The sequence below is a fragment of the Balaenoptera physalus genome (genome assembly GCF_965194825.1).
Source record: "Balaenoptera physalus genome assembly, chromosome: 2".
NCBI lineage: Eukaryota > Metazoa > Chordata > Mammalia > Artiodactyla > Balaenopteridae > Balaenoptera > Balaenoptera physalus.
This window is the reverse complement of record NC_138883.1, coordinates 72,279,839-72,307,515: the sequence shown is the minus strand read 5'-3', so window position 1 is coordinate 72,307,515 and position 27,677 is coordinate 72,279,839. Positions and strand designations below refer to the sequence as shown.

Here is a 27,677-nt window from a genome sequence, read left to right as displayed (position 1 = left end):
GAAGGCAAGATCTACTTACAATTGTTCTCTTACAGTTGTTCCTAATTATTCTATCTGTGTTTACTTGGAATGCCTGAGGGATTTAATAAAGGTATTCCAATACATGTGCACAATCCTGAAGAAATCAATAGATGGAATAAAAATGAAGTGAGATATAAGCAAACTTTCTGTATTGAAATCATATCATTCACTGGAGACTGTATCATTCTGCTTCTGTGGGGAAATAAGCTGCCCCATGCTTCTGTTTAAGAAAGCAGAGGTCCTAGCCTAGAAAGCTGTACTAATCAACTAGTAGCTGCAAGCTATAAATAACACTGAACTTTGTGTTACAAGTGATGGTGGATGCAAAGCTGACACACCATAGTTTTCATATGATGATCCCAATCTGCTTAGAGTATAATAGTTTCTCTCAACCTTTACTATCTTAAGTACCACTAAGAGATTGAATCATCACAGGGAGGCCAAATGGAATGCATGCGATGGGTCATATAATGGGATGGTTGTTTTGTTATATAATGTAACAATCATTCCAAATAAAAAATGCTTGGTGTCTCTCTAAGGAGCATACTTATGCTGGAGCATCTATGTGGGCTGGGGTCACTGCAAGACATTAGAACAGGCAACTGTGTATGGGATCTATCTATGGAATATTATTTAAGGCCTTTTACCCTACTGCAAGAAACTCTCTCCCTGAAACATTTATACAGTTATGCTGTCAACAAGAATTCATTGAGTACTTGTTATGGATCAGACATTTGTAGTCGAGGTACAGAGTCGTGTTTGAGCTAATGCATAATTATGATAATGTGTGATGAGATCTGTAATAGGAGATGCCATCTGTCCCAGGAACTCAGCATGGCATATGAGGTCTTTACCTTCTGGGTGCAGCTAGCTTCATCTTTCTACTCTTCTCCCAATTCAACCTAGTTCTAGCCACGGTGGAAATCTGGAATTGCCATTAAAAGGGCACTGTTTTTCACAGTATCATGGTGTCTACAAGCTATTACCTTCTGCTTTAAATGACAGTCCCCATCTTCTCTGCCTGGTGAACTCATACTCATCCTTTAAGGTTTAGTTCAAATGCAACCTCCTTGTTGAACTCTTCCCTTATTTCTCCATCTTTTTCTCTTTCTTCCATCCTTCAGTAAACCTTTCATTCTTTAAGCTCGAAAGCATTTTGTTTTTACCTCTCTTATGGCATTTATTATTTGACATTATATTATAGCAATTTATGGACATTTTGGTTTTTACTCCTATTGGTTTGTAAACTCTTTAGGTCAGAGATCATGTATTTCTTCCCCTCTAACACTTATTATTGGAAATTGCCTGTTGTTAAAAATGCTTTTTGATTAACACAGTGAATTAATGAAAAATAAATATCATTTGCTTAGGAGCTATTGTGAAATTTACATATGTTACATCGTTTAATTTTCAGAATAATCCTGCAAGATAAATATCATCATTTTACAAATGAGGAAACTAAATGGGTTAAATGAGTTGCTCAAAGCCACACAGATCAGAAATGGTGAACTGATCTGGTTTTAATGGTCATCTTCTATTCACTATCCTACAAAAAATAAATTAAAATGGTTGTGTAGCTGCACACAGGGTCTCTTCATTTTACGTCCTTGCTACTCAAAATGTGATCGACAGATCAGCGCCACTGGCATTACCTGGATGCTTGTAAGAAATGCAAAACCCTAGGTCCAACATACACCTATGAAATCAGAACTTGCATTATTAGCACTATCCCCAAATTATTCTAATGGGCATTAAAGATTAAGAAGCACCGATTTCTTAAAAAAAAAAAAATGGTCATGAAGAACCTAGGGGCAAGACGGGAATAAAAACGCAGACCTACTAGAGAATGGACTTGAGGACACGGGGAGGGGGAAGGGTAAGCTGGGACGAAGTGAGAGAGTGGTAGTGTATATATGGACATATATGCACTACCAAATGTAAAATAGATAGCTAGTGGGAAGCAGCCGCATAGCACAGGGAGATCAGCTCAGTGCTTTGCGACCAGCTAGAGGGGTGGGATAGGGAGGGTGGGAGGGAGGGAGATGCAAGAGGGAAGAGATATGGGGACATATGTATATGTATAACTGATTCACTTTGTTATAAAGCAGAAACTAACACACCATTGTAAAGCAATTATACTCCAATAAAAATGTTAAAAAAAAAAAAAAAGAAGCACCGATTACCTGCAGTTTATCCTAGGTTTACCGTGGTTCCTGGCTTTTTTAAAACTTCCTAGTTTATACAGCTTATCACAGACAAATAGAAGATTGATGCTCATTATGACATTCAACCGATAACAGATGAAAGCCTGCAATTACCGATTTGGGCATATCTATCCTAGAAGAATAGTAGAACCTTCCCTAATTTTCTGACATCCTTCTTTCCTTGTTTCTCCACCTCCTTCAATCATTCTTTGAGAGAAGAGGGCTGGTTAAAACTTTCACTTATTCACAAATGTGAAAATATTTTGAGTGCTCCTCATTAGGATTCTTATATTGTAAGGAATAAAGTACTACTCAAGTTAGCAACAAAGAAGGGCAGCTTAGGAACACATCTGGAATGGATTAAGTAGTGGGCTCTCAGATATCTAAGTACATGCTCTGTAATAGATTTGGTCCTCATGGAGGTACTTCTGAACTCTATGTCCTTTAAAGATCTCAGGGGCAGGAGTTTGGGGGTCTTCTCCTAGTGATTTACCACTAATGAAGTTTAGCTACCCAATCTCATCTCTCCCCATCACTAAAGTTACCCTTGTCTGTTCCTCTGTTATTTCCTCTTTTGACTGGAAAGTACTTTTTTCCTTATCCCGTTCAAGTTCTAAAGACTGAGAGTATAATTGGCTAATCTCATGAAATCAAGGGGTCCACCTGGGCAGATCCCTAGGTAGCATATTAGTATATGAAAACATTTCCTGAGTCAAATGTCTAGTTCTGGTTCCATTCTCCATGGCTTGGGGTATAGAATTGTTTCTTCCATAAGTAACCTTTGAATTTCTGCAGAAATTTGAGAAGGCCAGTTTCCCTTAGAAAGGGGTATGAATGGGCAGCTCTGTTAAGCAGGTCTAGAGAAAAAAGGAAAGAAATAAGTTAACTTTTCCCAACTCAGGGGTGAAGAGCTTGCTAGCTTGTTATATACTCAGTAGCTGTGACTAATTGCTACATTCTGCATTCTTCTGCAAATCATGGTATCATGGTAAGAGATAAAACAAGGAGTCCATTGGCTCATTGACTTAATTTTTTAAGCAGATATTTATTGAGCATCTACTACTGGTCAGATATTCTGTAATCTGAGAGTTGCAGAGATGCATAGAATATAGCTGATGTCTTCAGGATGGTTACAATTTATTGGTCACAACTATATAAGGAAATGCTCCCAAAATTCATGTCAGCTAAAAACATAAGTGGATAGCCCACGGGCCAAAGATGTGGCTTTTGTGTATATTCTCCTCTTGCTCAATTTCTCTCAGAATTTATTTGTGGGAAACTAAAATTAATTTGCTGCTAAGATCATCGTCTTCACTTATCCAAGCAATATGGAAAGAAGTCAGAATGAGTAAACCTAGCTTATAGCTGAATGACTTTTTTGAAAAATTGAAGGACTAAGAGTTGAACTACAATTACCTGGTACTATTGTAGGGTCTGTCATAAGTGCTAAGTCTAGGACATTGTGTTATCTTCGGGCAAGGAGGGGACATAATAAATTTTAAAATGAGGGCACCGTGTTCTGTCAGATCTCTGGAAGTGTCCAATCTATGCACTGTTTGAAGCATGGTTTTATCTGTAATTAATACTGGACTATCTTGTCCTGACAAAGTCAGAAGACAACTATAATGCAGCAAATTGAGAGAGATAAAATATGGGATTGTTGGTGTACATCATGGAACTCAACTCTTACCTTGCTCAAAGAACCAGCTCTCAAAGTGTTATCACACACTCATGGTAGTAGTTCTCTGTTTCTAAGTAGAGTGACTTAGATGGGGCTGTTCTACTCATTCAAAATCTATTTTCTAGCACAGCTAGAACTTGCTGAAGGTTGAACTACAGTGAATATTAAAGATTATTATGCTGATTATACCCTTATTCTCAGATTATTATGCTGCATACATTTTCAGGGAAGGTATTAAAAGCACTCTAAAAAAAAAGAGCAAGTGGGAGAACTGGGTAACAGGTGGGAGGAAATGTCTAGAAAGATCTTTTCTAAGATTCTCCTAGGTGTCCTCTATCTTGGAGGAGAACTGAGCATATACTAGATATACAGCAAGGAGTTGTTCTTATTTTTGCTTTCTCTTTCATCCAGTTGATTAGGAACAATTACCAGCACAGAACATGCTCCATGGAGCTCTGGAGAGAACATAAGGAAAGCACTACAGTCAGCTCTTGACTTCTTTTTCTGAACATTGGAATTGTCATTCTATTTCTTTTTCTCTCTTCTATCTGGTGGGTGGCTTTGCAAGGAAGAATTTTGGGCCTCATGGCACCTCAGCAGTGATGAGAAATTTATGTACTCAACAGCTAGTTTTTAGTTTGTTCTTCCTTTCAAAGAAATCTTATGCAATATTTCTACTGCTATATCAGCAGTAGCTGGCATATCTGTAGCAAATTCGCTCAACATGCTTACCACTTTCTGGGTCCAATACAAATGGCAATCCATTTTGGCAGATGGACCCAGAAAATGAAAGCTTCTTTGGGAAATAGACTTAATAGAACTAATTTAGATCTCGTGGAGGAAACTGGAGCAAAAGCCACTGGTACAAAATAAATATTTTGTTTGGTTTGTTTTCATCAGGTAGGTTACTTTGATCCACACTTGTTCAGGATGTTTCTCTTTTAAATGAATAGTCCTTGAACCTTTATTGTTTATGTTACTCTAAATATTATATATCATGAAATATAAAAACAATTAAACATAAACTTCCAAAATGGTCGCCAAACTAGCAGTGGATTTTAGAAGTGGCAAGGGGTAAGAGTGGGAGACTTTTGCAACTGTCCAGAATCTCCTTTAGGCCATCGAATGTCCCTCATAGACATACAATCTGACTGTTAAAACAGTAGAATCACAATTCCTCTGCTCTCTGTCTTGATCAGATTGCCACCTACGATCACTACAAAATAGAAATTTTGCAGGTACCACTGTTACTCTTCCATCAGCATTAGCTGGAACTCTATTAAGAGTCAACTGTCGTAAATATGTTCCTGATAGTTTGCTACCCTTAGCTCTCTTGCTCAGGACAAAAGAAAAGAATAATAAGATCTCTGAAAAGTTCCTATAGTTCAGAGACTTGGTCAAAGATGTTTCTCTCTGTTTTTTTTTTTTTTAATATCTGCTCTTAGCACTTTTTTAAAAAATTAATTAATTAATTAATTAATTTATTTATTTATTTTTGGCTGTGTTGGTTCTTCGTTTCTGTGTGAGGGTTTTCTCCAGTTGTGGAGAGCGGGGGCCACTCTTCATTGCGGTGCACGGGCCTCTCACTGTCGCGGCCTCTCATTGCGGAGCACAGCTCCAGACGCGCAGGCTCAGTAGTTGTGGCGCATGGGCTTAGTTGCTCTGCGGCATGTGGGATCTTCCCAGACCAGGGCTCGAACCCGTGTCCCCTGCATTGGCAGGCAGATTCTCAACCACTGCGCCACCAGGGAAGCCCCTTTCTCTGTTTTTTTAACCATGATGTTTCTCTCTGTTTTTTTTTAGCCAAATATGAGAAAAGTAATCATCAGTAGCCAGAAGAATCTCCAGATTCAGGGATGTTATAGTCGGGTCAGTTGAGCCTTCTTTCAGCTCATTCCACGTCGCAAAGCTGTCATTAGACCTATGCTTTCTTTGGAGCAGGTACGTTCAAATACCACCAGGTTGCAAGCCTGGGGCTGCAAAAGGTAAACTATTGTCAGTGAGCATATCATGTTGCAGAAGCATCATAATAATTGTATAGACAGCAAAGGATTGCATTTCACTACCATGCAGCATCCAATACATAAGGCAAATGCAAACAAGCTATTGTCACCTACCAGGATTGGGAACTCGAGAGTCAAAACTCCTAAGCTGTTCATTACAAGCTTAAATGAGCCCGTTAGACTTACATTAGACTTAAGAGAAAAGAGAAAATAGTGCTACTGAATTGTCAGGGATGTAAAATTTCCTAATGCAAGAGAAAGATCACCACAAATTCAAAAGCTGAGCCTTACTGTATTATTTCTATCTTATTTTCAATTTGGAAAATTCATAAGGCCAATATGGGTATTGCTTTTATGAACTTGTTAAAAGAGATGACAGAAGAAATATCTTAGCATCATTTCCATATTTGTCTTTTTTTTTTTTTTTTCCCTCCCTGGTAGGAGTACTGCTGAGACAAAATGGGATTTGGGAGAAACTTGTTTGTTTCTGGTGTATCTGGTGCTGATCAAAAAGAATCAAACAGAAAAGAAATCCATGGTAAAATTTTGAAACCTGATTTTTACCAGAAGTTTATTTTGATTTTATTATGTTTGATGCTAGTGAGGGATTAGACAGACATGAAAGGTTTTGAGTATAGATTTTTAGAACTGAGTGATGAGCAAAACTGACAATTCATATTCTCATCAAATCCTTTCGAGTCTTACAAAATAGAAGTTTTCTTGAATTTTCTGACATCTTCACATCTCACCCTGCCCCAAACTTGGAGGCTCTGTGAAACAGAAAATTTGAAAAATACTAGCAAGAAAAACTTCAGCAGCAGACCTGTTTAGGAAAAAAAAAAAAAAAAAAAAGTCTTATTTAGTTGAGGTTGAAGGCTCTCTTTAATATAAGGTTGTTGACTCCACAAGGGTATTTGACCCCAAAGCTAACTATCATAAATAAGGAACTGAAGCAGAACGTAAATTACAATGCTGAGACAGAGCTTTTCTTTGCTAGTTTCAGGTCAAAATACAAACCCCAATCAAGAGAAAGTTATCTATGTTGTCTGGGAACTGGTTGAATTTTTGCATAGCCAGGTGATCCCAGGAAATCTTCTAGACGATTACTTTTAGTTTATAAAAACATTATAAAGCAAAGGAACAACTAAATAATCTTTATGTCTTCTGCACATGGGTCATGGCAGTCTTCTAAGCTCTTTTGACTTTCTTTGGCAGAATGAAACCTTTTCAGTTCAAGGATGCTTTCTTCTTCATCATGTCATCATGTGGCTATCATTACCACTATTATGACTACCACAATTATGAGCTCCCGTTAGGCAGTGGAAGCATAAAAGACCTCCACCTCATTAGGCAGGTAAGTTATCAGAGTTAATCAACAACTGATGCCTGTGGTTTGTTCCTATTCCTATTGCATCAGCTCCACAGATGCCACATGATTCAGGAAGATAGCTTCCGATTCAGAGAGCTCCAAGGATATTATGGCTTCCGGGAACGGGGCAAGCACTCTCTCATGAAATTCTATGCTCCTTCTCGAACGCACTCCATCTCTTCCAGATACGATCTCAGAAAACAACTGAACAGTACGTGAGTTGGAATCATGAGGCAAATAGTGGAGGAAATTATATGTAGTAACCAACAGGATTGTTTCTTGTACTGTACCGTCTGGTAGGAGACTATAGCTTTAACCGTATTCTCAATGCTAAGAACAGATCTAAAGGGTGTTAACACCACTGATGTTAAGTTTCTGACCTACCTTTCAAAAGCATTACACTAGTTAGAGCACTATTTGGAACACTACGGGAGAAACGTATGAGGAAAGAAGGCTGAAGGGGTACTGGCTTTAATTTTAATTTCTTCTGAATTAGATTGCATTCTAAAATCCCAAGTGTACACATTAGTCTACAAAGAGGCAAATAATTATGAAAGTGCTCCAGTCACCACTGTGTATGGCCAGACTGCTTGCTAGAAGCAAGGATAGGCGACAGTGCAGAGTGGCAAGAACATTTTGTCCTGCATTAAGCCCTGCTTCTCTCAGAGGCTGTGTGTCAGACGCCTGGTACCCTGGTTCTTTGAGCGGGTGAGCCAATTAGCACATTTCCTAGTCTGGAACTGTGGTTGCTGTGTATGTGATCTGCATACTGATTCAGCTGGGATTTGACCTTGTGGGAGGAGAAAAACAAGAATCCCAGGTGAGAGAGAACATTGGCCTAGATTTTCCTATCTCCTCTTCCCTGTTCTTTATTTCCAAGCATACCCACCTAGTAGTCTTTTCTGGCTAATTCAGAGACTGGAAAGCAGTCTATTTCAGTTGAAAATTTAGACCAATGTATAGGATAAAAAGTATTAAAAATCATAATTTTTACTTCCTCTGCAAATGTCAAAAATGAAAAGAAGGTAGCTCCTTGTAATAGTGACACTCTTGGCCCACATGAGGGCAGTACTAGGTAGTCAAAAGCCTCCAGGAGCTTCCAGGGTATGCGAAGAATCTGGCAGGAGAAGAACTTTGAATGTATAAAGCAGAATCAGGTTAGTTTTTCATAAGCACAAGATTCCTTAAAGCCAATCATTATACTGTTCTAAATGTTCCTGCTGAAGGAATTAGGAAGGAAGGATGTCTACCAAATTTCCGGCTGCTGCATAATCACTTGCCAGGAGATGTTAGAGAAAGTTTTGACTGATTATTCCATTTAACACTACTTTTAACAATACACAATATGAGACAAACAGAACATTTCTTATCACATTATCAAATGCTATTCTATATTTGCTTGGAACGGTAAAGGTATTGATATATCTTAGGTATAGATTTTAAGTTTCTTATTGTCTGATATGATTAGTTGTTTTTTGATAAATTTTCAAATAAAGAATTTCTAGGGAAGATGGAAGTGTAAGTGTACATTCATTGCTAGTGGAATTTAACCAGTATATTTAGTGCATGGAGGTTATTGGTGGTTTAATGATATTGAACAAGTCTCCTTCAGATAGGTCTCTTTAAGTTAAACAGTTACATAAACAAACATTGGTGTAATTATGCATTCATTTGATCTGAAGAGTTTTCAGTGTTGGGAGAGGAAATCTTTTCTACCAAGACCCTTGGGATACATGATTTTGGTTATCTGTTAGGCACACTTTAGAAATTTAAGCAAACACTTTTTAGATGGTGATGTCCCATTCCAACCTCCAGAAAGCAAACTTGGAATTAGCTGATGAGCTCCTGATCATGTTAGGTCATGTGAAAGCAGTGGCAAATGACTATACCAGCCTGGGGCACAGCATTATGATGCAAGCTAGACAACTTTCCAGAGAGGACTCAACAGGCTCCCCTGGTGATAGTTTGCACTGACCAGAAGAGAAGAATATCTGCCTTTGATGTCATTAACACTGACTCTTGAAGTCCTTCTCCCTCTCTGAACTTCCTTCTTTTCCTTTCCTAGTCTCTGATCTTTGGGACAAAATTAAACACTGAATTCTCTCCATCTTCTTCCTTAACTTTATCTCCCATTCTGCTGATACACATACCAGAACATTCATTTGCACCGATGGAAATTGTTTATCCCTGAGGGGATCATTTGGTACGTAAATGGCTATGGATCCTGTGCTGGAGCAATAAGATTACTGGAGAAAATTCAGTGTTCGCCTTTACATTCGTTTTCAAAATCTCAGTACAAAGGTTATTTCTCCTATCAAATGGCTACTTAGAATAAGGTATATTAAGACGCACATCTTTTTGCTTGCTTTAAAATGGTACCTTGGGGGCTTCCCTAGTGGCGCAGTGTTTGGGAATCTGCCTGCCAATGCAGGGGACACGGGTTCGAGCCCTGGTCTGGGAGGATCCCACATGCCGCGGAGCAACTGGGCCCGTGAGCCACAACTACTGAGCCTGCGCGTCTGGAGCCTGTGCTCCGCAACGGGAGAGGCCGCGATAGTGAAGGGCCCGCACACCGGGATGAGGAGTGGCCCCCGCTTGCCACAACTAGAGGAAGCCCTCACATAGAAACGTAGACCCAACACAGACATGAATAAATAAAATAAAAAAACAAATACTTAAAAAAAAAAAAAAAAAGGTACCTTAGAGTAGCATGATGGGAACTGTCTTCCTGTTCCATGAATGTTTTAAACATGGGAGAAAGTATCTGCTTTGCCTCAGTCTGGGATTTGGCAAATACAATTTCTCTGATTGATTTTTCTATTCTAGTTCATAAAATGACTATAATGGCTATGAATTTGAACCTTGCCATACATTACCTTAGCGTCATCTGGCAAGTTGTGATAAGCCAGTGTTATGTAAAAATGGCTGGGCCTACCCTAACCCTTCTGGAAGTCAGTACACAAGCTCCATTAACACTTAAGCACTATTATACAATCGCTTTGCCTGTGTGGCTATACTATTTTAATGAGCATACAGGGAAGTGAACTGCATAGAAGATGTAGTGATAAACAACAGATTAATCTTCTTAATAACTTGGGACTTTGGCTTGCTGGATTTTAATTTTCCCCTCTTCTAAAATACTAAGTAGAATCTATAACATGGTAAAATGGTTTCCTATGGCTTTTGGGGTAGAGAAGATAGGATTAAGTTTAACCTATCTCTATTCACTTGTCAGGTCCCTTAGGGCACCCACATTAAAGCACGGTCTCCTTTGTGCTTTCCGCTCTGGCAGCACCAGACTGCCACCTCTTCCAACCCCACTTACTTCCTCTTCCTAGTTCTAACTTGATCATTAGCAAGAGAGAGGAATGAATAAAAAGAGAAAGACAAAAAGTAATTAATTCACTGAAGTGCAGCTGCAAATGAATTTTTGAAATAAATTATTAATTTTCTCTTTAATATTTCTGCATTGATACTGCTCTGTATCTGGGGATTGGGAGCGACAAGCTCGTTGCTTCACAGCAACAGTGCCCTGGGTAGAGACAGCAGCACCTCACAGTAACTAGAGGGTCTGTGCTAACATGATATTTCTCCCATTCATCAGCACCATGCTTTTTAGCCAGCAGCATTTTAAACACGCGTGGGTTTTAACGTCTATGGTAGGTAGAGCAGGCATGAAGGATGGGAACAGTTGCAATAAAAGAGGTCGAATGCCTTATCCTCTGTATCTTCTGGTGTCAGCTTCCTAAAATACTGAAACCAAGACAAAAGCTTAACATGTATGATGATTCTTGAGGAAAAAGGTGGCAGCACAAATCTGAAATCTTTCTGCTTATGTAGGAGGGAGAAAAAAAAATGCTGGATTGTGAAGGGGACGTTAGAGTAGGGAGGTCTGGGTGTCAAAGGCACAGAAAAGAGCTACAACTCTTTGTACTCCTGACCAAGCCTGGGCAGCGATCTGGGACCGGTGGGAGGGAAACAGCACAGGACTACCTCCACCGAACTCCACATCTTCAGTCGGCTCTAAACCCAGATTACAGAATGCACCTTTTATCACTCCCTTTGCTCAAATCAAATGTTATCAGGAAATCTGCTTTTCTTGACCTCTGCGGCATGTGGATGGAATGTAAACCTAAGCATTATATGGAAAAACTATTTTTAGTAACAGAAAGCAACAGTACTGCTTCTGTGTTCAAAGATGTTGGCTCCAAATGGCAGAGGAATGATTGTTTCCACTTAAAGTGATTGATATGTCTACACACACTTGAGAGATAGAATTTCGTTACCTATTCTTTCTGTGGGGACTGACTGAATACAGTTTCAAAGGAAATAGGGAGCACATTTGTATAACAGAGTACCATTTTCTTCCGTGAAATGGAGAAAAAAAACAAAACAAAAACCCAATATATAAAGGGAGAAATTGTGGATGTTAAATAAAGAAAATTAAGATACTGAAAGAGTGAAGAAATTACTACTACAGAAGAATATTCAATACATACAGTAATTAGGCTTTTAGCTTTCTGTTCAATGACAGTGAAATATTTCTATTGGTTCACTTGCAAAAGTATTTATTTTTAAATTACCTATAATGATTAAGCACAGAAAAAAATAAGGATTACAAAAGGCAACCTAACAAAATTCAATTTATTCCATAATAATACTTAAGAATTAATGCTTTCATTTTGTGTGGATTTGAAGACTTGGAAACTCAAGTTTCCCAATACCTTGCAGACAATTTCAGAAGAGAAAATTAAGAAATCCAAACTCTAATTTGGGGTCAAACATAGGGGAAAACAACTTAATGAGCTCCTAAAAATGTAATGTTCTTTTATAAAATGAGAAATCCTTCTGCAACATAAAAATCTGTTTTCTCTCAAATATTTTTCTCTAATGCTGTTTGATTACCTCCTAAAGCCATTATTTCCAGCAGAGTCACAGAAATCCTCAGCTGTGTAGGCGGTCCCAGTAAATTTAGCAGCCAAGCCACATTTTGACATGTTAAGAATAGGCGTACATAAATCTTCTCCAGCTTCTGCTGAGAAGATTAAATCTTTCTTTTCAAGAATTTGCTAAATTTCTGGAAATGCTGTAATATAACAAATGACTTGTAGACAAGCCTGAAGAAAGAGTAGAAGATAATGAAATCCCTTTGTTCAAGAACCAAAGCAGAAGCTAAGGGAAAGTTCTGGACATTCCACTTTAGCTAGCAGAAAAGAGAGAGGGGCTGGGGCAAATGAAATCAATCTGCTTGTAGTAACTCTTGGACATGAGCAGGGGCCTGTCAAAACCTCCAAAGAAGCCCCTCTGTTGTTAAGAGGGGTTTCTGTTTTCAGGACCAATCTCTTTAGAACAGAGATGTCATAAATAAGGTTTCAATTAAAAGAGACCCTCAAGAATCTGAATTTCATTGTTCTTCCTTACACATAGTTAAGGGGGAGGATCCAGGATCATTAATTCTGTCTCCCAAATCTACTTCAAATATATTTCTTAACCTTCCTCTGAATTGGAAGGGCTCATTTTATTGAGCAATATATAGAGAAGGCTTTATCTACTTAATATGTGTCTCTGTCAGTTTGGGATACTTAAGAAAGTGCCATAGACTGGTGGCTTATTACCAACAGAATTATATTTTTCTCAGTGCTGGAGGCTGGCAGTCTGAGATTAGGGTGCCAACATGATAGGGCTCTGATAAGAGCCTTCTTCTGATGTGCACACTTCTCATTGTATTCTCACAGGGTGGAAAGAGGCTAGAGAGCTCTCCAGGGTCTCTCTTATTAGGGCACTAATCCCATTCATGAGGGTTCCACCCTCATGACCAAATCACCTCCCAAAGGCCCCACCTCCTAGTACCATCCCACTGAAGGTTAGAATTTTAACATATGAATTTTGAGAGGACAGAAACATTCAGTCCATAACAATGTGAGTATGAGAAACCTAGACTGTCTAGCATAAGCAAATGAGGAATTTATTGACAGAATACTGGGCAGATAAGAGAACTGAAGAGGGCTTCCCTGGTGGTGCAGTGGTTAAGAATCTGCCTGCCAATGCAGGGGACACAGGTTCGAGCCCTGGTGCGGGAAGATTCCACATGCCATGGAGCAACTAAGCCCATGTGCCACAACTACTGAGCCTGCGCTCTAGAGCCCGTGAGCCATAGCTGCTGAGCCCGCATGTCACAACTACTGAAGCCTGTGCACCTAGAGCTCGTGCTCCACAACAGGAGAAGCCACCGCAATGAGAAGCTTGAGCACCGCAACGAAGAGTAGCCCCTGCTTGCCGCAGCTAGAGAAAGCCCATGGGCAGCAACGAAGACCCAATGCAGGCAAAAATAAAATAAATAAATAAATTTATTTTAAAAAAAAGAGAACTGAAGAGAGGGACTGAACGGGCTCTGGGAAAGTGGGATCCAAAGTTGCCCCAACATAGCCAAAATAAGGCATTCTCACTGGGGTTTGCAATAGGGATGACTCTGCATCAACTGTTTTCAAAGCATGTGTCACTCCTCTCTGATACTTCTAAATGCCAAGGAAATATAGTCTAACTGGCTTAACATGACTCATGGGCTCACTCACCGGCTGAGGATGAAGCTGGAGAGGGCATAGCCATCAGGACCACGTGGAATGGTGAAGGCACAGTTCTCTGAAAGAAAAAAAGACTACTGTTACCAAAAGAAGAAGGAGGGGATCTTGAACAGCAAGAAATGGACATATAAGAAAAGAGAAATAATGCCAGTAGAAAGCAAGCTTAACCCCCCAGTCAGATCATTCTGGTTTAAAAAGCTGATCTTTATCTCTCTTATTAGCACTTGCTCCTTTCCCCTATATCGTACTTTTCCTAAAATAAGTAAAGTTGCCCTTAAAACTCACAGAAATTTGACTTGTATTCTAGTTGATGAGACAGTAGAGAAGAAAGAGTCTGGGAAAGAGCAGGAATGCTCTAGCAGGTACATACTGGCTCCAGATACTACGTGAAATCATATCAACTAGACAGATCCAAACACATTAGACACATATATCTAGACAGAGCTCCATACCCACTGAAAGACCCCAAAGCCACATGGCTATCCTTCTCTCGTACCTTTGAGTATGTATCTTCTGATTCTACCTTAAGAGGTAGAGTCTTGCTATTTTAGATGATTCTGTTACCAGGATGTCTATTTAACTGCAATCTATTGGCACTACTCTTTGTTAAAAGTCCCCTGAAGTGTGGTTATGTTGTGACCCTCAGCATCTACAGTTTCAAGATTAGTTTCTCAGGACATCACTTTGGACAATAAATGTTTTTTCCCTTCTCCAGCAACCTCCAACCCCACATGCCAAGACTGACTCATAAAAAAAGGACCTACAACCTGAAGAATTGGTTCTTGAGAAAATACATTTTCACCTAGGGAAAAATATATATCTCAGTTCCACTAGTCTCTGAGCTCCTTATTTATCTGTATATCCCTGGAGCACCTAATGTGTGTTTAGTGTGCTCACTGAATAAATAACTGAAGAATTGAGTTAGTATATAAATAAACATTTACATGTGTTTGGCTATCAACTAAATCCCATCCAGAAATGTTTAGAGCAGAAATCTTAGAGATTACCTCACGTAACCCTACCACTTATTATAAGCTTAGACATAGAGGCCTAGAAAAGGAAAATGACTTATCCAAGTGCTAAATCTAATAAATGGTAGGACAGAAAACTAAAGTGAGATGTTCTGACTTTAAATTCAATACTTTTGCCACTATAACATCCAGGTAATTCACAGTAAGTTCTTAAAGTGTGGCATCTCTCAGGTATATGGGTTTTTTAATAGATACCCCTGTAGACTAAAAGCAGGGTTAGATTTAAAAGAATAGTGTTAGAATAATAAAGAGGCAGACTTTGAGACTGAGGTTTGGGACAGAGACTGCCTAATTATAATCTTAGCCCTGTAAATGGTCAGTACAAGATACTCTATTTGTATAGAAGGGGCGAGCTCTTCACTACCTTCTCAATCTATCCATAATCTTCACTGTTCAGTCCCCGGACTAGGGACACCTGACTCAGGGGGATATTTCCTTGGGATGCCATGATAACCAGAACCTCTATTTATTGACAAGCTAGAGTGATTTTTAAGGGAAGGGGGTGGCCTTCCTGCAGCTTTTGTCTCAGATTTTTGCCCCACTCAGAGAAGAGGTCTGCTGCCTGTGCCTCAGTTGTGAGAAGGAATGCATGGAGACCAGAGAACCACTCCAGCAACAACCTCTGAAGTGTCATGGATCACCTTCACAATGGGGTGGTATCTTAAGCTCTGTACCTGCCCCCCTCACCATAATTAAAGTGTCTCTTCTGGCCCCATCGCATTTAACCTGTTAAAGACTCTTTAATTTAGGTTATATGCTGATGACTCACAATTATCTATTTCAGGACTAGATCTCATTTTTGAGTTCCAGACCCATATATAATATATCCTAATAGACTTCTCTAACTGAACATCTCATAGACATGTCAAGTTTAATCCATCTAAAATGGAATTCATGATCAAACCTACTTTTTATATCCTGTTCCCAAGCCAGAAATCTGAGCTTCATCCTAAAATCCTCCTTGTACTTATCAACGACATCCAATTTGTTAAGTCTCATTGATGCCAATGGTTTGAGGAATTGGTTTCAGTGGTCAGTCTCTTTTGTCTGACTATAGAGTGGTTTTCTCAGAGTGTGGGTATTGGCATGATTAAGACAAAAAACTATTCTGAAAAGAGATCTGGTGAAAAGTAACTCTAGCTCTGAAAAATCTCTCGGACCGGTTAATGACCTACTCTCAACTTCCTTTCAACCTACCCAAAATGGGTTAGCTAAATAATTTTTTTCACTTTGAGTACATTTGCATGAGTAATGTGGAGAACAAATTTTTTCAATACTCAAGGGAGGAAAAGAAATGTTTCTCTCCTCTGACCCTTTTTGGGTTAATCATGCTGTGTTAGTTTGATATCCCCATATCTATTCCAACACCAACAGGCAACATGAGACTCAACTGTCTGATCTGTGAAGAGGAAGGGTTATTTTGAATCCTAACGCAAACTCTGTGTCTTCCCCAAACTCCAGGAGGTTAGAAATCAAATCTATTTAACTGTTTTGTTTACAGTAACCACAATGATATGGACAAATTACATTAAAAATTTACTTTGGTGATTATATCTTGCTTCATTTAGGAGTACAAGAGCAAAAAAAAAAAATCTTGTGTTAAAATACCTAGGTTACTACTGGCTTTATAATATCCACTATTTTTATACAGAAAATGAAAAGTCAAATTACATTTGCCTATACTGCCCATGAAGGGCTCTGTAAAGCCTCCATAAAGCAGAGCCCTGTGATCCCATCTGCCAATATAGAGAAAATGACATGGATATGAATCTCAACTCAATAGTCTAGGAGTTGCTTGGATATTCTTTGTTCTTATATTCACCTTGGAAGATTGGGGTCTGATTAAAAAAAAAAAAAAAGACACATTCCTCAAAGAATTTTCATCACGCCTACAATTTAGAAAATATTTTCAAGGCAATTTTCAGTACAACCTTTCGATACAAGAAACAATTCCAAACCTATTCCCAGTCCATGCGGTGAAAGTCTGTCACCATTATTTGAGCCTGAACTGAGAGGATCATTTTAAATCTAATCCATTCTTTGTCATTGAAATAGTTGTATGAAGCTCTCTTTCTTTCTCCTCATCTGCTAAATGAGATCATCTTCACCCACTTAAGACGTCTTGATGAAGTGTTATGGCTTTTAAGGAAATTTAAATATAGGAAATATATTTTTAAGAACACTCTGAGTATAATTTTATGTTTTCTACCTAAAGATGTAAAATGATATTTAATTTTAGATTTGTGTTTCCTCCAGAAAGTATTCCTTTCCCAAAATAATATTTGCTGGCTTGAGTGGTAAGGTTTTGGATGATTTAGTCCCTCTACATTATAAACTCTGTAGTACGTTGTCATCTTAAGAATTAAAATGAATTTTAAAAATGAAAAGCAGCAAAGTATCTATTCAACACATATATATTGGACATATTTTCTAAATCATGCCCTGTATTATATAATAAAGTTGTAACAAATAATGAGTAAGAGGGAGGGCAGACCAGTAAAGAGATGGTGAGTACAGAATGTGGTAAGTGTAAGAATTATATGGAGAGAGGGATATGCTGTCTTAGAGGAAAGAAAAGGCTAAACATCATTGCAAATTTCAGATGAAGGACAGTTCTTTCATTGAGCATTTACTGTAATTCTACCTTCAACAGCATTGTGATTAAAATAGTTAATTTCTCTCATGAGGGGAAATATTTTCCTCCCAGGAAGAGTTAACCTCACTTCTCATATGGACATAATTCCAGGGAATAAATTTCAAGGAAATGTTCTCAGCAATGGACGTTTCTTCTTCGAATAAACACAGGTGTTTAGTGTCCATAGTTTTTTGGTTTTTGTTCATCTTTTTCTAACCCTCTCACACAAAAGGCACTGCTGCATAGGCACCAGAATCTGACTTTCAGCTCTATCTGTGTTCCCATCTACCTTTCTGTAAGTAAGCTTCAAAGAAAGGTCTAATTTAAGACTTAAGGTGTGTTCAAACCTGTAGTTCCAGATAAGGATTCTCCCTCTTACATAATGCATTTTAAAATGAGAGCAAAAAGCCCACATCAGTGTTGGAATTCCACTGTTTAGCTCTGAGTATTCTTGAGGGCTTAACTTGAAGAAGGAGTACAGGGTTTGTGAGCTACAGTCATTAGTGCTGGTGGCAGTAAGGCTTGTAGCACTGTTGATGAAAAGAAACCATAATTTCTGTTAAACTCCTTAGGGTCTCCTTACTGAAAGGGAGACTTGCTATGTTTCTTTTTAAAGCTTGGATCAAATAACTTAAGCAGACACTGTGACAATACTATTTGCAGGAAAGAAACCTATGGCACAACTCGCTCACCCACCAAAATGACACCCTATACACCTACTTGTTCCTTGACTTTATTTTCTGAGTCTTCTGAGTCAAAGCCTTTGAAAATCAGTCTGCATGTCAAATCCCCATGAAAACCTACTTGCACACATCTTTCCTGTTCATCCTTGTCTATTTCACCTTTTTCAGCATAGACAGTTAATAACAATTTAGTGATTATTCATTAAGAAGGTCCACATGTAGCAGAAAACTCATTTTTCTCTCCAAGTTAACACTGCTTTACTGCTCCATCACTCCATTCCCTAAAGACTAAGAGAAGATTCCTTTACCCTCAGAATTTTACGAATCCTCCAGTTCATCCCAGCTCTCCTCCCTGACAGCCTCTGTCACTGAAGAGACAAACTTGATCAGAAAACTGTCCTTTGCAGCTTTTACTCTATAATACAAAATCACCTGATTTCATTTGCCTTTGAGAGTATTGGGAAAATTTTAAATTGAGTGGAGGTACTCTTAAAGAATTAAATTTGGTGCTCATGTCATATCCAAATACCACTGCAAATAAGAGATATACTGCCTGTCACATAGTAGGTTTGCTGAATGAGTGTTTGAACAGATTGTAGAGCTACGGTCTGAGATTACCTGGTCGTGCGTTATTTTTCTCAAAAAATTTTTATTGAACACCTGCGTGGCAGGCATAGATGCAATGTGCTGTGCACTGTGACCTCGAATCCATCATCCTGCCTCTGGACTGAAGAGTAGTTTGGTCATGTTTAGACAGATGAAAATTTATACTACCGACATACTTCATCTTGCAAAGTATGTCTGATTCTAAAAAAAGTATGAAAATGTCCTTTTATTTTGTAATTCTAGAGACATTTTAAATCAGAAAGAAACCAACTACTTAAAATTATCCTAAATTAATTCAACAATTCCACTTACATGTGAGGAGACTGAGGACTAAACGTGTAACTTATCTAAGGTAAAGAGGGTCGTTATAAATACCCTTTTTTGGGACATAAGGTCAAAAGGATAGTTATAAGGTAATAACTCTAATACTTTCCCCTCAGTATTAGGCAGTCTCTGTGAATCCTTTCTTCTTCTTAATAGTTTTCTAGTTAATCAAATAATTCCCCATATTTGTCTTATATTATTTTAGGAATGTTAGTGTAACTGCAGGTTTTCATTGATTCTGCTGCCCTAAAATGGGAATATACCTGTCTTTCTGTAAACCTCTGGGCATTCTCCCCTAGAAAAATATTCTAGATTTTAACCATTATTATGAGGAGGTTTTTCCTTATGCATTACTTGATGCTAAACACATTTCACTGTGTCTTTCAGCAGAGGTGAAAACTAATAAGAAACCATAATTTATTCAATGAAAACAGTTCATTTATTTGAGGACAATTAACTAACCCTTTTTTAGTATTCTATTTTTCCAGTTAATTTATCTCAATTACCTTGCTTCTTTATGAGATAACTTGTTGATACATTTTTGACCCAGAGCGAAGGCTTATTAAATGGGACTAATATATTAGCATTATTTCTCTTTACCAAATATTTCCAAGATATTTTATTCATGAATATCAACAAAGAATGAGAGAAAGAGGGCATGCACTGAGTGCCTGTTATACAACAGCAATGTTTTAGTTATGTCATCATATTTAACCCTCACAGTATCATTGTGAAGATTGCTTCTGGAAGCCTTAAATTTTGAAACATGAGAGCAGTGGGGTTCAGCAAGGTTCACTAGCTGGTCCAATGACATACGGTTAATGAGAGGTGGGGACAAGGTACAAATCCAAGTCTGACAGTAACAAAGCCTAGTATCTTTCCAACACAATGCTCTGACTCACAGGCAAGTGAGAAAATAAACGCCCTCTAGAGATGAGATCTGGAGTCTGGAAAGATTAAGTCACATACAGCAAAGGGACACTTTTGAGCCATAGAGAGCCAGGTGCCATTCCTGTGTTCTGGACTGAGGTCTGCCTTGAGTGTGTCCTTAAAGTCCAATCCTCTGTAGGGAACCGTGTTTTCCATCTGTGCGTGAGAGCTTAGCACTCAGGAAAGGTTCCAGATTGACATCTGGCAATTTAAAGTTCCCTTAGAGTTATATAGGATGAAAATCTGGCTTATATTTTCTTTTCCCTACTAGCGGCTTATCATGACGCGGCTGTCACTGGCTGTTACAGTGGTTGGCAGGCCTGGTGTGTGCAGGAAGTCGGGGTGACAGAGTCAGGATACCTCAGTGGTTAAGGATGAGAGTAGAGGACCCAAGCACAGTCACTGATTCCAGCTCTTGCTCCGGGCAGTCACTTAACCTCTCTCTGCCCTGTCCTCCCATCTGTAAAATGGAAAGAGGAATACTGATAAAATCCTCAGAGAAGCTGTAAGGCAAAACCCATCCATGATTAACACACAGAAGGGGCAAAGTTTAAAACCATTTCAGTGTGAGATCATTTGGTATAAATGTCGTTAAAATTATTACTGTTTGGCAATACTGGTCCAGCAAGCCTTCAATATAGCATTGGCTGTTATGTGTAGCCAGCCTTTTAGGAACTGCTGAAGCAATAACTGCTTTGTGGAGATTTTGTAGGACAATAATGGAAATATGTCAAACAAAAAGTGTGCATTAGATCCTCCATTCCCCAGCTTTCCGCAGGCTTCTTAAGGCCATTTTCTATGTCTTCTTCATGTTTTGCATGTTCTATAGTATCTACTTTAGGGCTTTGCATCAAAGAAATTACCAGTTGAGAATCACTAATCATGAAATGATTCACTGATTCAAGGCCAAGAGAAACTATAATGAAAGGTCAGTGGGACTTAACTTTTAATGTTTGGGTAGAATGGCTAATGGCTTTGATTTTCCTTGTGTTTCTTGGCAAGAATTCCTAAGTGCCAAATTGTTAAGAGGTTCTATATTTCTACTTTCCAATTTGTTTGGGCTCTCTAAGTATGCAATCAGTTGCATAGGTGTATGGCTTGGGCAAACACCCAACACTGCTTTACCTCACCCTTAAACTCATCAGAAAGTGACCGTCCACACCTGTTCAGGCCTGAGTGGCGTCTCCTTTTACAGCTTTGTTTCTCCCATCCATGTGAGAAATGAGACTTGCTGTCCATAAGATGTGGTTCATATGCTATGACTGCACTTTGGACCCTCTATTTTTTTTGTTTTTAAAGAAGTCATAGTAATGAAGGGAAGAGAAAGTGAAGGCTGTTTAATAAATGCTGCCATGGCCCATAAATGCGTTATGCAGTACCTTGCTACTGAGGAGGGTTGGGGGTTGCAGACCACCAGCATAGATATCACCTGGAAGCTGTATACAGTCCCACCCAGAGCTTCAGAATCAGAATCCTTGTTCTAACAAGATCTCCAGGTCATTTGTATGCACATTATGAGTGAGAAGCACTGGTCTAGGACCCAGGTTTTAGGATAATTAGGAAAGGTTAACACCACAGTTAAAAACCAAGTACTCTTGCAGTTAGCAGTTAGTATTGGGTCCCACCATTACTACTGGGGCATAGTCTCATATTAAAAAATCATTCACTCTTGCTGTCCAAGAGATTATGAAGAGCCAGATGAAGCATAAAGACTGGGTCTTCCCTGCTGTGCAGTTACGACGACACCCTCTAATCTTCCTGTTTCTGCTTTGATACTTGAGGGTTTCTCCATATATACCAGATGCTATTCTCCCCTCCTTTCTAGGTAAATAGGAGGCCACAGTGTCTCCCTAGCTTTCAATACATACTCTGTCTCACCTGCATCAAACTGACAACTCTCTGAAGAGCTCGGACTAGTTTTCTTTATAAGTAACCCTGAGTCCTTTAGACTTGTCATAAGAGGAGGGAGAAAGAAGCAGTGAAACTCCCTAACTAGCTTACTTTGGCTCCTGGGTACCAGGGCAGATGACATCTCTGCTCAGGGCCTCAGTGTGGAAATTACTCGGCAGAGCAGACACAGGCCTTTCTGTTTTACTGCCAGTTATGAGCTTGCGAATAGCACACCACACTGCCCTGATTAGTGGATGCTTTCACTCCCTCCTCATAATCGCAGGGGCTGGAGCAGAATGATAAGAAGAGCCTCCATGATAGAGTTGGAGGTGTGGAGCTGCCCTCTCTCTTCTCCTCCTTTGTTGTGCTTTTCTTAATTCAGGCAACCCTTTGATGTGTGATTTTTTTTTTTGGCTTTGACTGACTCACCTGAGCCATCAGAAGCTCCACATTTCCAATATAGTTCCCTCATCACTGTCCTGACTGAGGCTTGAAAGCACCCGGGGGAGAGCTTCAATGTTAGTGCACAGCTGTTGGGTTGTACCATTCCCTGCCGCCTACCTGGAAATGGTGATTCTCCTATTGTACCGCAATGAATAATCACCTTAATTTTTATTAGAGGTTTATCTGCAGACCTTGCCTAACTTTTCTGAAAAGCCTGAGGGAACTTGCCAGTTGATTAAGTGTCCTGTTAGTATAGCTAAGGGATTTCTTCCGGGGAGCTCATCCAAGATTTCAGCTCTGTCCTTTTCTGAGTATGCAGGCAAGGGCAGAGGAGTGAGCAAGAGAGGATGTCTGGGCTGGAGTTCATAGTGTTCAGGTGTGTATGACTCATTTTCTTTGGATCCCGGTGGTATAGAGTTCTGACTCTCACCTTCTTTGACTTAACTGAAGGGCATAGAAGAAAAACAAGTGGCAAGTGGCTACATTTAGGTTCTGATAAGAGGGCACAGATGCTGTCTGGTAATGGAAAATTTACCCAGTCTGTGTGAGTAGGTATAGAGTTACCTCTTAAGTAGTGTCAGACTATTTCTTTTATGATAATGAGCATCTCTGTAATCTTAAACATACATAGCTCACAAATGTGATCTTTTAGTATGTAAATCTCTCTAAAAGTGAAAATAGTTCTTGAGTCCTTTGCAATGATGAAGACTTATTTTAAACCAGAGAAGAAAACTGCTTTCATCTTGAATTGTTGACTGTGATCAATTGGTAGTGGTACTTGGGAGTCCTGCGTTGAGAAGAATATTGAAGCAACCTCAGGGCTCAACAGAAAACTACGATAAATTACATAGAAGGGTATGGCATCACTGTACTACATGCTTTCTCTATACCATTCATACATATTCTAACTGTAATTCATTATTGTTTGGAAGGAAAAGAAAATCTCCAACTGCTGAAAGAGAGCTAGCTCTGATCAACTCATAGGTGTTTTCTTATTTCAAGATACAGGGCTTACTGGATAAACCAAAGCAGCTTGCCTGAGTAAATGCTACCAGCCTATCCTAACTATACTATACAGTTTGAACATATTAGGACATACCTAGTATTCAGAATACTATGCAGCTTTCTTTTTGGTCCTGTTCTCATATTTCTCTGGATTTGGTGTTAGAAGTCTTGGGCTAAAACTCAGGCTAAAATTGCATGGCTGTGGGCTAGTCCCTCAACTTCTCTGAGCTTCAGTTTCTTCCTTTGAAGGCTGATGGAAAGAACACATGAAACAAAATATGTCTATAAAGTCACAGTAGAAGTCACTATACACGAACAGTCTCAAAAGACTTGTGAGATAGGAAAGGAAGAAAACAGGATAGAGTTAGCTTGAGCATAACATAGATACTGAATAAATGGTAGTTTCATTTGAATCCTACTAGTCCTCCTTATGAAAATGAAACATCAAAATATATGGAAAAGCAAACAGTTTTAGTTGTAGATGGGCATTTATGTGTGGACTAGGTCCCTCTAATGATGGGAACACATGCACATAAACAAACGATTTACTCTGATATTTGTGAGTAAATATGTGACTCTCTGGAGTCACATAGAGCTTCTGATATGGTATATCTTTTAATGTCTAGTGGCAAAGCCTCTCCTCTAGTTTATATTGAACAGACACAGAGATGTACCTATATTTTTTTACATATCTGAGTGAGTCGGCAGTGACTGTTGATAAAGTTCGTTGTAAAAGATCATCTGCAAGGCAGACAACTAAGAAACCTAAAGCAGTGGTTTTGGTTAAGTGTACTCGACCAAACTAAGGTAAAATGAAAATGATGAAAGTAGGGAAACAGATGTTAATAGAACAGGTATCTCCTATATTAAGATAACTAAAACCTAAGTATCGTTAGGACAGGCTGATAGTGTTTATCCAAGCAAGCATAACCTTGATAACTTTCCATACACTATTCCTGCTGGTGGACCATCTCAGATGAACTGAGCTTCAGTTCATCGGTGATGCCTCTTCCTAGTGCATGTATCCCTAACTTCCAGGAAAGGGTCTGAAGGACAATTCTTGCTTTGACACTAACTTTGTGATCTTGGGCAAGTGTCTTAACCTCTTTCTACCTTATATCCCTCACTTGTAAAATGGAGATGATATTATGTATTATCACCCTTACCTTCTGGTGAGGCTTGAATGAAATATACGTGAAACAAAAAATATGTGGTACAAAGATGTTAGCTGCTCTCTTCATGTTAATACCGGCATTAACTTCAACCTGAACACCTCCGTAGATGAACACTGGATGGGGTACATCAGAGGTTCTCAAGGTACAGTCTGCAGACTCCTAGATTTCCGGGGCCCTTTCAGGTCTGTGAGGTCAAAACTCTTTCAAAATAGTACTAAGATGTTATTTGCCTTTTTCACTTTCTTGGTTTTGCACAGATGATACAAAAGCAGTGATGGGGAACTTCCACTTTCTGTTTCTACATGTAAGGAGCTTGCAAGTCACTACTCATTCTGACAACACAAAACAAGCTGAACAGACTGAAATATCAACTCTTCTTGGACCTGAAAGAGAGGTCAGGACACAAGCCCCAAGACTGAAGAGACAGGCGAATACAAGGAGTCACAGAGCAGAGACTCAGAGCAGAAACTGCAGTGGGAACCAGTGCTGGAGTAGGAAAAGCTGGACTGGAATTGATGAATTGCTGGAGGCTCAGGGTGGACCAGTCTGAGAGTTAAAACTCCAAGAGCACCAAGTCATAGGGGCACCCCCACAGTTGTTTAAGTTTTACCTTAACCAGGTTCCCAGAGTAAATAAAAATCCTTTTACGCTTCCTACAGGAGGGGACGGGAAAAGGAACCATTCTGAAATAGGTCAGAGCGCTCTTTGCTTAACAAGGCCTCAGGAGAAACTGGTTAACGAGGACCTAACCAGATGGGGTTTTATTAGAGCCTGACTGACCTAGGGGAAAGGAAATACCCAACTCCAGCCCACTCTAGCCATCCTGTCTCACCTAAGGGGGGGAGAGGAAAAGACTGAGAAACACTTGTGAAATTCACAGTCCAGAGGCATAGCATCACCAAAAGCAGTGGTGGCAAGAACTGCGGTCAGTTCTTCTAATGATGGATCAACACAGCACTGACAAAATACCCTAGTAGTTATTGTATTCTTTACCACCACACACTTAAAGTTTTAAAAAATTAGTAAAAATTAGTAATTTTATTAAATCCCAATCTATGAATACATATCTGTTGAACATTTGTACCATGAAATGACAAATATGAATAAAGCACCTTTACTGCACACTAAAGTACAATGGCTGCCTCAGGAAAAAGCACTGGTTTTTGAGTTGCAAGCTGAACTAGCCACCATTTTCATGGAATACTTTTTTTTTTTTACACTTCAAAGAATGACTGACAGACGTACTGTGGTTACCAGACTTATGTATTTGGCACTCATTTTTATAAAATTAATTGAATTTGTTTCTTCAAGAAAAACAACTTTCAGTATTTGTTGCAAGCTATGAAGTTCAAGCTTTTGTGTAATAATTAGAATTGTGGAAAAAGTTTATCCACTATCACAAATCTGACAGTTTCTCAATATGTTAAGACTTCTCGTAAGACTGGTGGTGAAAATAATAAATGTGGTATGATTGTTTGATGTTGTATGATAAAAACGTATCAATATTTAGAAGGTCTGTATAACTAAAAAATAAGATTTTACAAATAATAAATGCCTGCCATTACAAAACCACACATGGGTAAAGATACACACAAAGTATAAGATGATAGGCTAATGTATTTTAAGGTAAAAGAGTACAAAATGTTTGGCATGGTTTCAGATTTCACATTGCAACTAACTTTTTAGAAATGACCACTTGCTGAGTTTCAGTATAACACCAAAGAGCAATATCTACAAATACATGAAAAGGTTATTAACATACTCTTGTCCAATTAAATATTTGTTTAAGGCCAATCTTCTTCATATATTTCAACAGAAACAACATATTTCATCAAATTCAATGCAGGAGTATACGTGAAAATTCAGAAGTCTTCTATTAAGCCAGATATTAGGATGTGCAAAAATGCAAAACAAGGTTAATCTTCTCACTAATATTTTTTGTTTTAAAAAATATTGCTTTTCAAATTAATTATTAATTTAATTAGTTGAATATAACCTTTAATGGTTTATTATTGTTATTTTAAATGAATGAAAATCTTAAAATTTTTCTCCGTATTTATTTCTAATTCAGTAAATAGTGACATATATAACCCACACGGACAAAAGTTCTTTGATGTCCTCAATGATTTTTAAAAATAGAAAGGGATTCTGAGATAAAGAGATTTGAGAACTACTGACCTATACTCTAGTGTTTCTCAAAATGTCTTCTTCAGCAAACTTCTTCATAAACATCTGGATTTCTTTTTAAAAAATTAATTTCAGGGACTTCCCTGGTGGTGCAGTGGTTAAGAATCGCCTGCCAATACAGGGGACAGGGGTTTGAGCCCTGGTCTGGGAAGATCCCACATGCCGCGGAGCAACTAAGCCTGTGCGCCACAACTACTGAGCCTGTTCTCTAGAGCCCGAGAGCCACAACCACTGAGCCCGCGTGCTGAAACTACTGACGCCCGTGTGCCTAGAGCCCGTGTTCCACAACAAGAGAAGCCACCGCAATGAGAAGCACGTGTACCACAATGAAGAGTAGCCCCCGCTCGCCGCAACTAGAGAAAGCCTGCGTGCAGCAACGCAGCCAAAAATAAATAAATAAATAGATAAATAAATAAATAAATAAATAAATAAATAAATATAATTTCCCCAGCCCAAGGTCTACTGGATCAAAATCACTAGGTGGGGCCAGTAAATCTGAGTTTCAAATAAGCTCTGCTGGGTCACTCTCTTGCATAATAAAGTATGATGACTTATACTATAAACAGGAGAAAGTTCATACTTTCCACGATATGTAAATTAATTTAACAACAATCACAGCTCATTGTGAGTACTCTTCCCTCAACCTCCCTACTCTGTAACCCTACTTCTTTCCCATAGGTAAATGGTAAATATTATCCTATCATATATGGAATGCAAAAACTGCATTTAAGAGCTATATTCTGATCTTTACTCCTTCACTCATGTACACCCTCAGTGCACCTACATATGTGTCCCTGTGTCCACGAATACTTTCAGAAGGAGACATATTTCAGGTAAAAAAGGGGAAGACGCAGGATGATCTGGGATGATGATGATCTGGTAATCAGGTTTTAGGATGATGATTTTAC

At 38.8% G+C, this 27,677-nt stretch overlaps 1 long non-coding RNA gene across 1 annotated transcript in view; it reads right to left on the bottom strand.

The window, feature by feature from the left end:
* LOC309655147 overlaps positions 1-24,087 on the bottom strand; it is a 49,231-nt gene extending 25,144 nt beyond the window's left edge. The window contains exon 1 of the long non-coding RNA XR_014260636.1: positions 9,658-24,087. This is a non-coding gene — a long non-coding RNA (uncharacterized lncRNA). The remainder of the gene's footprint in view (positions 1-9,657) is intronic.
* Positions 24,088-27,677: the final 3,590 nt, after the last annotated feature.